We start from the raw sequence: 12,659 nt of genomic DNA on the forward strand, positions 1-12,659 counted from the left end.
CAGAGCAGATTTCCAGCAGAACACATTCCCATGCTTTTCCAGCTTGCCAGCCAAAACCCCAAACCATAGTCACTTAAATCACTGGGAATGCCTGCTGAAGGCTTTAGCAACTATACCCAAGAGATGCACAGACATGCAAATCTGACATGTAAGTAAATTACCCAGAACTGCTGTACTAACACAGTATGTCTTGCTATTGCCTAACATTTTCTTGAAGCATACACAGTTTTAACACAAAAAACAGAAGACTGTCACCTAGTGCATAGTGTTGAGTGCAGCTACTCAACATTAGCATTGATCAAAAATGGCACCCATTCCTATGCCTCCCATTGGCACAAGGAAAGAGGAAATGCCTGGACCACAAATGCATCTGAACATAACTAATAAGAGACTTTGCCTTGGTGAGACAGGTTCCTTTCCAAAAGTAGGGGTTTCTTCATAAAACACAAACTTGTTTGGGAAAACTCTCAGGTCCAAGAGACTCATGGTCAAGGAAATGCTGAGTCCTCGTCCTTCAAAGGAAGAAAATGAGAAAAAAAAGAGCTAAATAAGATGACCCATTGTCAACAGTTTATGGGCTGATTCAGCCCCCATGACTAGTGGGGCAGGGAGATCCATGCACCCACACCCCAAGAAAGGGGAAGTGAAAAATCTTGTCTCGAACCTCAAATTTCAGCCATTTTCAGAGGTCAAGTAGTAATGGTGACAATGTCTTCCTTACCTTCTTCTTCTCTTTTAGCCTCCTTGGTGTCTTGCTGAGGGCTCCTCCCCTGGAAATAGGGGCCATTCCCCTGGATCTTTTTGTTCTATTTTTTTCTCTTCTCTTACAGTACCTTCTTCCTCTTTCTTCTGTTCTAAACGAGGAAATGTTTGTTTCAATTTCCATTCTCTTACATGGGCAACTGACATCGATTCTGGTGTTTTGTGTGATTGATCAGGTCGGTCAGTTTCAATGCTCTTTCTCTCCAGCTTGGCTCAAAGTCTGTCTTGTTCAGCTCGGAGGCTGTCATGTTCAGCTTGGAGGCTGTCTCACTGAGATTGGAGTTTGTTTTGTTCAGTTTGGAGACTGTAGCTTGGATTGGAAAGTATCTCACTCATTTTGGAGGGTGTTCTGTTCAGAGTGGAGGGTGTCTTGCTCAGAATGGAGATTCTCAGATTGGAGACTTCCATCCTCAGCTCAGAGACTCGCTCAATTTGGAGATCTTGTTTCTCAGCTAGAAGACTCTTTTTCTGGACCTGGGGATTCTCCCCCTTGGGATTCTTTCCTGGAGACTCTCCCTTTTGGTTTGGAGACTCTCTTGCTCTCTGAGATAGTATTGAATAAGGCCCGATAAGCATTAGCCAGGCCCCAAATCACTTGTGCCTCCTCAGATCTGCCTGAGCTGCAACATCCCTGTCTAAATACCTGCCTAGGTATTTAGAGCTAGGCTCTAAGGATCTTGCAGATGTTCAGGAGTAAAGTTCCACGACACTGGCAATGCCCATTTCTCTGAAGTCTCTCCCAAGTCCCTCCGCACTCCCTGCTACTCAGTATTCTCTGGCTTTGGGGAAGGCTTCCTCAAAATATGATAAATACAGATAGTGAGTGAAATGATGAGGAGCATATTCAGGGAGACTGACAAGATGATCAGATGAGCATTCAAAACATGCATAAAGGATTCAAGGGAGAGACTGGGAGACTGTTTAAAAATCCCAAGTTCTATATTAGCATCTCCCTCTAGAGTTGCATGCCACCTTGTATGCAGATACCAGGTAGTTATTTCCATCAGTGCTTTTAATTCATCATATATACCTATAGCTCCACAGAGCAGAGTGGCAAACTTAATTAAGACCCAGCATGTTCTGAGCATTAAAAGAGAAAAAATTACGGAATGCAATCCCTTGAAGAGCAGTTTTAGAAGAGAAAGCATTTTTTTTTTCTCTTTACAAAAGCAAGCTAGCAGCACCCAAAAAGTTTACAAATATCCCAGAATACTGGCAGTCCGCCTGCACTTTCAAGGCCATGTTTTCAGTACAGGACCTGCAGTACTGATAAGATTTCTAATGAAGCTCTCTGAAAGTAAAGAGAGATTTGTTCTAAAAGAACGTCTTTTCCCAGCCAAGGTGGGCTATGCCTGCATTCTCAAAAACATCAGTGGTTTACAGGCTGGTTTGGCCCAGTTCTGTGACTAGTGGGGTAGAGACTCACACCCCAGGAAGGGGAAGGGGAGAAAGGGTAGAGAGATGGACCTAAAAACAAAACAGCAGCAATAATCTGAGGAGAAACAAACTGATTCACTAAATATGATCTCGGAATGCCAGATAACGCACTATAGTACAATATAATTAGAATTGAAGCTAATAAATCAAATAAAATGAGAAAGAGAGTGTCCAAAAACCGAAGACCTTACTCTAATGCTGAAGGTGAGACAGCGAGGGAGCACACATGCTGCTGAGATGATCAGGAAGGGAAAAGGAGTGTTTCGTGATTTACAAACAGTTTTCTCTTTCCCTCTGAACAGACAACGGAAACAGAAGAGTGAACAGTCCACTGGGAGATGTAGTTCTTCTCTTCTGAGACAGATATACCCAGAACTATCCATGATCCACAGAACTGGAACACTACCTCTTTGACTCCCAGTGCACTACATGATGTTATGATACGGAATACCAAGAACAAAAATGACACCATGACACCCATTAACTTGTTTGTATGGCTCCTGAGACCACTAGAATGACTGTGGCAGCAAAATGAAGCACATCCACTTACACTTGAAGAATTACGACATAAGATTATGCAGTTAAATCATCACAATCAGCTCCAACTTCTACTGTTCTGTCTTGCTTTTTGTTGGGATAGGGTTAATTTTTTTTCATAGTGCCTGGTATGACGCTGTGATTTGGATTGAGGAGAAAAACGGTGCAGATAACCCAGCTATGTTTCAGCTGGTGCTGAGCAGCACTGCACAAGGCCAAGGGCATTCCAGCTCTTCATACTGTCCTGCCAGCGAGGGGCTGGGGGATGAGGAGCTGGGAGAGGACAGGACTGGGACAAATAACCCAGAGTGGCCAAACGGCATATTCTGTGCCATATGTTCTTGTGCTGAGCAACAAAACTGGGGGAGCTGGCCATGGGGCTGCTGGCTGGGCACTGATCAGTGGGTGGTGAGCAACTGCATTGTGCATCACTTCCTTTGGGCACTTTTTGTTGTTATTAGAGTTTTAGTTTGTGCGGTTGGTCTTTTTTCCCCCTTTCCTCCTTTTCAGTTTATTAACCGTCCTTATCTCCAACCACAAGTTCTTGCACTTCTCAGTTCTCTCCCCCATCCCTCTGAGGGAGGAGTGAGCTGCGTGGTGTTCAGCTGCCTGCCAGGTTAAACCCAGCATACTGCCAGTGTGAAAAATGCCCATTTACTCCACTCTTGAGTTATCACAGTACTCTACATCCCACTGAACTGCTTCAATCAGACTGTCCTCAAAAGCAGGACTGTCTGGGGGCTTACAAAGCTAAGTGTGATTCCTCTTGCTTCAGCAGAAACCTTGAAAACCCAAACGCCCACAAAACCAATTTTTCATCCTTGAAAAATGTGGTGGTCTTTACACTGCTTCCAAGAGGCCATCTTGTGCTTTCTGAAAACTTCATAAATCTGAAAGTGAACCCGAGCAGCTCACTTGTTCCATCTCCATCCAGTTTACATGCTTTAAAACCTCCTAAACTCCTCCTCTCACATTTTATCATTGAGCTTGACGTGGTACAGCACAGAGTATCTCCGTGGTGTTATCTGCCTGTTTGTGCCTCCCAAACTCTTGTGCACCCCCAAATCTATTCACTGGAGGACAAAGTGAGGAAAAGAGAAAGCCCTGATGCTGTGCAAACACTGCTTCAGCAAGAGCTAAAACAGTAGTGTGCTATCGGCATTGTTTTGGTCACAGACCTAAAACACAGCACCCTGCCAGCCACTACCAAGAATATTAACTCCATCCCAGCCAGTGCAGCAAGTGCTTGTTTATAGAGGAAAAGAGGAAGTTTCTACACAGCAAGGCTTTTAATTATTGTTGGCACTGGAGGTCAAGCCTACAAGTCTCAATCCTATGGTGTTACCCTGTGTTACAATGTTTTTATTCTTGAGGCACTACCGCTTTCCATAATGCACATTTCACCAACATTCAGGGAGCCCATATTTCCTCACCAGGCAGCCTTTAGGCACCCATTACCTGCCTAATAGCCAGTTTAGAGACGTCTACCTTGAATGCATGCACTGCTTCTCTCAGATTGAAAAGCAGAAAAATACTTCATACAGAAGCTTTGCTTTTCCATCTTGTACTGAAATGGCAAGCAAAAAGTCTTGAAACAGTCTGTGCTTTGAGAGGAAGCCTTGGAAAAGTGGCAGAGATAAAACACACAATTTCTGCAAGCAATATGAACGGGTTTGAAGTTACAAGGCCTAAATGGACATATTAAGAGAACTCATGTGGAAGAAGAGAAAGAGATGAGATTTTGGCACGGCCATTCTCAAGGATCTGTTTGGACTGGAAAATGTCATACTGATATTTGTAGATACTGAGACATTTTAATCCAGTGTTCTGGCAGTATCTCATGTGGGCTGTTTCTAACCCTTGCCAAATGTCAGCTCACCTTGGAGAAGCTGATCCTTTCAAATTGTTTCATTCAGAAAGTAAAACACTTTCTCACTCTGCAATGCAAAACAACACCTTGCAAACAGTTACCTTTCTAGATCTAGATCTAGATCTAGAATCCAGACAAAACCAGCAGTCCTAGAGAAATTTTTCACTTCAAGAGTGGTGAGGCACTGGCACAGGCTACCCAGAGAAACTGTGGCTGCCTTACCCCTGGACATGCTGAAGACAAGGTTGGATGGGACCCCAGGCAGCCTGGTCTGGTGGGCGACAGCCCTGCCTATAGAAAGGGGTTGAAACTGGATGGGTTTTAAGGTCCTTTCCAAACCAAGCTATTCTATGATTCTACAAACCCCCCAAACCCATGGGCTATTGCCACGTTTAGCACCATGTCTCACACACAAGTGCTTTGCCTGTATCTGAAAAGTTAGCTGTGAGACTTTTCACCTCCATAGGTTTGCTTCTGAGATATTAAGCAGTTGCTGGTGCCTGAGCTAGATGAAACATCCCTGACCACCCCCCAGCTTGCACTGAGCTTTCTCCAGGTTCTGGAGCAAATTGCTGACTGTAGGGCACAGTCTTATTGACCTGTGGCACATGCACACCACATACTGGGGTACAATTAGCACAGATGTCTCGATGTTCCGTTACTATCTCGAATGCTGCTTACAAAGCAGATAAGCAGAAGATGTGTGCAAGGCCTGGGTGAAATGAGGGAAGCTGAAGACAAACATGGGCAGACTCACGCACTGCTCCAGGGTCCTGCTGTGGGCAGGGCTAGCCACAAAAATCTCCTGAGGTCCTCTTCTTCCAGATAATGCTGAGCACCGGTTTCTATTTACGCACACTGTTATAAAGCAATTATTACTCATAACTAAGCCCAGCTGACTGATAACTCCAGCTCCTCACACACCAAGAGCACGTAGCCAGCCCTGCTTGCAGCTCAGCTCCCTTTTAGAAGCACAACCAGCAGCAGGGCCACCAAAAAAGGACTAAACCCAGCCCGAGTACAGGGTCAGCCTGCTGCCTTGCAGCAACTTAAAAATCTAAACATAAGGTTGCTGTTAAAGTGTTACCAGTGAATCCTCAAGAGGCTAGATTTGTGGCTGACACACATGCAGGAAAGGCACTATGCTAGGAAGCAATATTCAAGCTCAAAGAGGGTAGATTCAGATTAGATACAGGGAAAAAAATCTTATACAGTGAGAGTGGTGAGGAACTGGAACAGGTTGCCCAGTGATGTTGATGCCCCATCCCTGGAGACTTTCAAGGTGAGGCTGGATAAGGCTCTGGGCAACCTGATCTAGTTATGGTAACCCTGTTCATTGCAGAGGAATTGGAATACATGGCCTTCACAGGTCCCTTCCAACTCCAAAGATTCTATGATTCTATGATTTAAATATGGCAAGGCAACAGGAATCAAAAGCATGCTACCATAACAAGACAACATTTTCCAATTCTCGTCCCAGGATACAAGACAGGCACCCACACACCAGGACAGCAGCTCTGCACCTGCTCCCTGTGGAATCAGAACTTTACATCCATTAGCTGCACTACATAGTCCTGGCAGACTGGCTTTCTATAGTCCCAAACTTCCTGGGTCCATCCTTAATCCCATATGGTATCTTCATATCATTAAGACTGCATCTCATTTTGGGAAAGTCCCTGGAAAAAACGCCACTGACAGAAGAACTGCATCTCTCAGCTTGCAGGCAAGACCTTCACGTGTTGCTGACCAATCTGGCAACAAAGGTCTTCACACACAGCCATGCCCCACCATCCTTGATTTAGGGTGCTATCTCTTAGCACTCTTCCTCCTTCCCTTGCAGCCTGAACTCATATCTAGCACTTGGGGACTGTCCCTCTTTGAAGGCTGCTTTGTAGTTGGCAGCGGTGTTGGGTTTGGCTTTGCTCCCCAGCCAACCTTGTTTTGCTAAGTGAAACAAAACAGAATTTTTCTTTCAGTTTCAAATGATCCTTCCCCTCTTTGTAATCTATCAGTAACAAATTACACCTCAGAGAAAGGGTGGTAAATAAGGCAAAGGCAAAGTTGTATTTTCTGGAAAAACACTGTGAATACATACAAATATTTACAAAGTAGCACTACTGAAAACACGTCCAATATTCTATCTAGAAGGTGTCATTACTGTTTTACAAACAATAACAACAAAAATTCACAGAACAGTGGAAATAGTTAATCCCACTTCCTATGGCCTGAAACAACAACCCCACAGTCCGCCATCCAGCTCAGCCACACCAGCCCTAACCCAGTCCAAGAGGGAGGTATTTACACTGCTGCTCTTGTTTACTCAGCCTGATGATGATCCCATCATCAAACAGTGACGACCCAGTACGAAAGCAATGGTAACAAATGGGCTCTAGATTAGCTCAGGATAGTAAAATATCTGGAAAGGAGAATAAAAACTGAAAACTAACAAAAAAACCCAGCAAGATTCCCCTAACAGCAAAGACTTCAAGCCTGTGCAGTTTGCAGCTCACACCTGGCACGTTTAATTGCACACAGGTAAAAGCTCTGGTAAGAAACACTCCTTTTTGCACATTTTCTTGAGAATGCAAAGCCCGTTCCCATTTGCACTAAAATCATGTTACCAACCTGAAGTTAAATTTCTGTAAATCAGGCAGTAAATACAAAGGTAACAGACCTTTTGGGTTTTCTTATAAAGCGCACCCGGTGCCCCAGCTCCCTCTCAGATGAACAAGTCTGCCTTTAAGTGACCACTCCACGACCTCAAACACAGCACTGCTTTCCGGGGAAAGGATCCAAAACCAATGAAGACAACGCTCAGCCGGGGGGCACACCGAAGCTCTTCCCTTTCAGCAGCACGCATCTCCCCCCTGTCTCTCCTCTGTCCAGGAGAGCTGCAGGAGGGCTGGAGGCACATCCAGCTGCAGGGCAGGAGCAGCAGCAACGCACCCCGCCTCCCCTCCGGCCGCCCCACGCACCGCCCGGCAGGCTTCCACCCCGCACGGCCACCCCTCATCCGGGAACTACGGCCCCGCTCCGGCTGCGGCAGCCCCCCAGCGGGTTCAAGGCGAGTTCGGGCGGCCTCAGCGCGGCGGGATGCCGCTCCCGGGGAGCTTCTCCCCGCGAGACGCAAGCAAAGCCGTGAAAGGCACGCAAAGCCGCGCAGGGCCGGGCAACGCACGAAGCGGTGCAGGGCCGTACGACGGCACGCAGAGCCGTGCAGCGCCCACCCCGACCGCCGCTGGAGCTCCAGCCCCGCACGGAGCGGGCGCGGGGCAGGTGATGCCGCAGCGCTGCGGACACGGACCGTGGGCACTTACCCGCCCGCCGCCGAGCGCCGAAGACCTCGGGCTGCGAGCCCGCTGCCGCCCCAAAACACGGCGGTGTCGCGGCCCCGCCCCACGCCCCACCCCGAGCATCGCGTCACCCGGGGCCGCCCGCGGGAATCGAAACCGGGAGACACCGGGCCCGGCCTTCGCGAGCCGCGCGGACGTTGGCGTAGCGCCGAGGGGCGGCACTGAGGCGGGAATCGGCGGGGCTGTGCGTGAGAGAGCCCAGCGCCGCGCGCCTCGTCTGCGCTACCGCGAGGTTCCCGTGGGCTCCTCACGCAGGCAAAGAAATCGATAAACAAACGATTAATGCTTCATAAAACAGTGTCAGATAACCACGTCCAACCAGCACGCAATACTGCCAAGCCCACCGCTAAAGCGTGTCCCTAAACACCACATCCACGCGACTCTGAACCACCTCCAGGGATGGGGACTCACCACTTCCCTGGGCAGCGTGTGTTCCAAGCCCTGACCACCGTTTCTGTGAATAAATGATTCCCAGTATGCAATCTAAACATCCTCTGGCACGACCTGAGACTGGTGCCTCACATCCTGTCACTTGTCACCTGACAAAAGAGATCGGTGCCCATTTTACTGCAGTCCTGTCAGATACAGCACAATAAGCCTCCCCTGAGCTTCCTCTAGACTGAACAGCCCCACTCCCCTCAGCTGCCCCTCACAGGTCTTGTTTTCCACTCCATCTGGTTTGGTGCTCTGGACACATTCCAGGAATTAAGCCCCTTGCAGTGAGGGGCCCAAAAGTGGACACAGTGCTTAAGGTGTGGCCTCACCGAAGTTCATACAATAACTCACTCTCCTTGAACAACACTTATACAGGTCTATGTCACCAAGGGCCACAATCTGCACACAAATTTCCAACCAAGCATCCGTCAGCTGCCCCTGTAGTGGCTAGGGAACAGGTGCAATGCCAACCCTGGCATGGGCATTGCTCTCCTTTCGCTCCATGCTGAATGCTCAAAATATTGGGAAAAGCTACTGTTTAAAGAAGTGGTCAACACTACAGCCAATAATGCTGTTTTGGAGCAGCATGGATGCCCAGTGGGAGAACTGCACCTCCCCTGCATGCACTTGTTTACTAACAGGTCTAAATCAAAGTCCTCAGGTGGGATTTTTCAGTTCTTATGCAGCAAAAGTGCTCGTTCTTAAAAAGGGTCAGTGGAATAGAAATGCCTGGAGGAAGGACTGGCTGACTGGGACTGGTGCACCTGGCATTCCACTGAACCCTAAGCTTCCTCTGGTTGTCACTGATGGGATGCTCCACTTCAAGAACCCTGCTGGTTCTGCTGCCTTTTAGTTCAGAGGGGACTCTGACCCGAAGACTCATAGGCAACAGCCTCTGCTACATCTATCTGCTAGCCACTGACTTGTTTGTCAATCTCGTCACCAAACAGAAAATGAAACTTGGTTTCTCCAAATGAAACTTGGCAGCTTGTAATTCTTCCTCCTGGGGTGTTTTCCTCCTGTGGAGGTCAAGTAACTTCCCCATGTTGTGTCCCTGCCACATACACATTACCAATGAGTGTCTGAGTCTGCAAATTATGGCATTTCCTGATTATGAGCAGGCGTGCTCATTCTATTCTATTCTAAGGAATAGAAACTGGAAAGTGTAGACTTATTTTGGGAGGCAGCTTTGCATATCCGTGTGCCCAGAGGGCAGGGCAGCCATCAGGCATGTGGGGTGAAATGGGTGCTTCAGCACAGGAGTACTGGGTGGAGGTGCTCATAACATTCAGCAAGGCAGCACATAATGATGCATAAAGACTTTCTACCCAGCTCCTAAACACTTTCTATCTATCACAGAGTAAAAGCATTGGTATGGGAATGTCTCCATGGGAAATTTTTTTTTTTTAGATGGGAAAGTGAGAAACAGATCGTTCCACATGTTGCTCCACACATCAAGGTATCCCATCTCACACCATCCTTGACACCATCCCAGGAAACACATGCATTTCTTGTGTACCTGCACTTCTGTCAGTGAAAGTACACTGCTCACAAGTGATGCCTCCAGGTATTGCAGCTGTAAGGGCTAAAGTTTTCAGTGTGAGTGTGGTTCCATGAAGGTATCCACACTGCAGCTTCTACCAATGAGACTACTTCAGGATGCTTGTTTGATTTTGATAGGGTATCTACAAACCGATGTAGTAGATGCTCCTGATGAACCCATGCGCATCCTAGTTCGCTTCTGAGGCCAAAAACTTGTCCCAGAGAAATCAGCATTACTTCAGTGTGATAGCTTTAAAAGAATTGCAGTGTAATCTTAAGCACATAATCAGTAGAGGATAATGCAATGCAACCAGTGGCAAACACCTACCTATTTCATCATTTTGCTTGTACTTGGCCTACTGCTGGAAAATCCCTTCACATCTCTCCAGTATAATCCTTCTTGCCTATTATCCCTTCCTGCTACTCCATTTCCTAAAAGCCTGGCTGCTTAATTCTACCTGCGTCAGCATCATGGGGACTGGTCCTTTTGCAAACCATCTGAAAGCCTGCTAGTGCACCAAGGCCTCCTGATCTATGTTACTGTACAAGCAGTTGTCTGTGACTCACAAAATCCTTGCTGCTCTTTGCAGGACAAAGTTTTTTTTTCCCCTTGTGTTTGCCACCTCCACAGCCTGCAGCCATTTTCTGGTGTTATTCTTTATACACATAAAACAGTTGTGGCACAATACATCCTTAGCTGGGACTGGAGCCCTGTGACAGCCAGCACTGTGTATCCAGCTAGGAAAGCAATATAATCTCTAACACCTGTGCCTGCTGTGCATGGAAAGACTGGTCCAGGGATGTATCTCAGCTGGACTTTAGCCTGGCTATTGATACCAGCATTAAAATTATAGTGGAAGAAAATGAAACTCATTTAGTATTGCAAATAGTTATCTCCCTTCTCTGGTATGAGACTTAAGAGGAACTGACAGAAACAGGTGACAACAAGAGGGCAGGAGGAGCAACAGATGTGTGTTCCTTCTGTACCTGTCCTCTCCATCCATTTGTTGAGGGGGGAAAGTAGCTGAGCAAGTGGGAACTGGAGTAAAGAATGAAAGATAAAAAAGTAGAGAACTGAAAATGCTGAGGAAAGGCAGTCTCTGAGCTCACTGGCACAGGCTGGCACTGTTCAGTTGCCCAGCTGCAGCAGCTGAAGGAATGTGGAGAAAGGGCAGTCACCTGCCAGCGGCAACATAGCAAAGAAAAACATGGGGCTTGTCCTCAAAGATGAATCATACTGTGAAGAACAGAACAAAGATGCCCAATTCTGTGTTCTTTTGTTTTGAAGTAAATCATGTTTGCCCCAGTTCTACTTCTGGTATTTTATATTTATGTCCCTGTGCTTCCATACCACATTGTTATTAAAAGGTGCAGCCCTACAGGTGGTGTGATGCAGGAATGCAAAAAGTCCTTTTTTGCAGACAGATACCTAAGATTGCATGAAGCCAATCATGAAACCATAGCAAAGGGCCATCGGCTGCTTTGGAACATGGAGGTGAGGAATCAGCTGGTGAAGCACATCTCTAGCTGAACATGTCCTTATTCAGGTTGGCTATTTAAAAAGGTTCTTCACCAGAGCATGGTCAAGATCTGGAACAGGCTCCCCAGGGCAGCAGTCACAGCCCCAAGCTGCCAGAGTTCCAGAAGCATTTGGACAATGCTCTCAGACACAGAGTTTGAATTTTGGGCAGTCCTTTGTGGAGCCAGGAGTTGGACTCAGTGATCCTTGTGAGTCCCCTCCAAAAGTGGGATATTTTGCAATTCCACATTCTAGGACAGGAATGTAAAGCGGATGGGGTCTTATCAAGAGAGAGAAGCAATGAGCCTAACTCCGTGAAAAACAGAGGATTGAGCCTGGGTGACAGAGATGAAGAGGAATGCTCCCATAAGAGATGCCCAAAGGCTAAGAGATGTTTGTGCAGCAGGAATCTGGTCAGGAAACTGCATGGACTGACCAAGACAGCTACCTCAACTCCGTTCTAAGAACAAACATTCTTCTCCTGGCTGCAATCCAGACGAGATTGGCAGGAATTTCTTTCTTTGCTTTTGTAATGAGAGCTTGCCAAGTTTTAAGCAGCAAGTGTTTGTTTTTACTGCCAACAGCAGGCACTGTCATGAGCGCAGAGAAGCAAATAAACTTTCCCAAATTTCTCCTTTTCACTTAAGCAGTTCAACCTCCCGAAAGTAGCTTCTGACATTGATTACTACCTGTGGCTGGAGAAGGACACCTTCTGCCACATATTCCCCAGGGCTATCCCACAGAGCCAGCATGAGCCCTCCACCCCAGGGGCACAGTGCAGCTGGCATGGCTGCTGCTGCTGCTGCAGAACAGCAAGCATCCAGCCACCAGGGCCCTTACTTCAGCTCCATCCATGCAGGCTGCTTCCTCTGGCAGCCATTGCTTCTTCAGGCAATGGCTGACCTTTGCCTGGGTCTGTGGTTGCTGGCAAGATTTCTCCTTCATACTCCTTATAAAAGATATACTCAGCCCTCTCCCACTCGTGTAAATGTCTGTTGTGTTAAATCGAAGAAGGAAGTGATGAAAAGGAGATTGGTTTTGTGACTATTTCAGTTTGTCAAGGGAAGAGCCTTATCTTGCAAAAAGCCATGTCTTGCTTATATAGTTACATAGAAGAAATCAGATACACTCTGATTGCCTTGAAAAGTGAAAGGGATCAGTTTAATTTAATGCCCGAGTACTACATACTCAAACATCTCACCAA

The 12,659-nt window shown here is 47.0% G+C and overlaps 1 protein-coding gene across 3 annotated transcripts in view; it reads right to left on the bottom strand.

The window, feature by feature from the left end:
- Positions 1–8,058, bottom strand: part of TRANK1 (tetratricopeptide repeat and ankyrin repeat containing 1) — a 50,830-nt gene extending 42,772 nt beyond the window's left edge. For 2 of the 3 annotated variants that reach the window (XM_085226575.1, XM_085226573.1), the window contains exon 1: positions 7,924–8,038. The gene's annotated coding sequence lies outside the window, so the exon portion shown is untranslated. Of the gene's footprint in view, positions 1–7,923 lie in introns of all 3 variants that reach the window. The other variant, XM_085226574.1, reaches the window with a different exon arrangement.
- Positions 8,059–12,659: the final 4,601 nt, after the last annotated feature.

This window comes from Meleagris gallopavo, chromosome 6, assembly GCF_905368555.1.
Source record: "Meleagris gallopavo chromosome 6, MGAL_WU_HG_1.1, whole genome shotgun sequence".
NCBI classification, from domain to species: domain Eukaryota; kingdom Metazoa; phylum Chordata; class Aves; order Galliformes; family Phasianidae; genus Meleagris; species Meleagris gallopavo.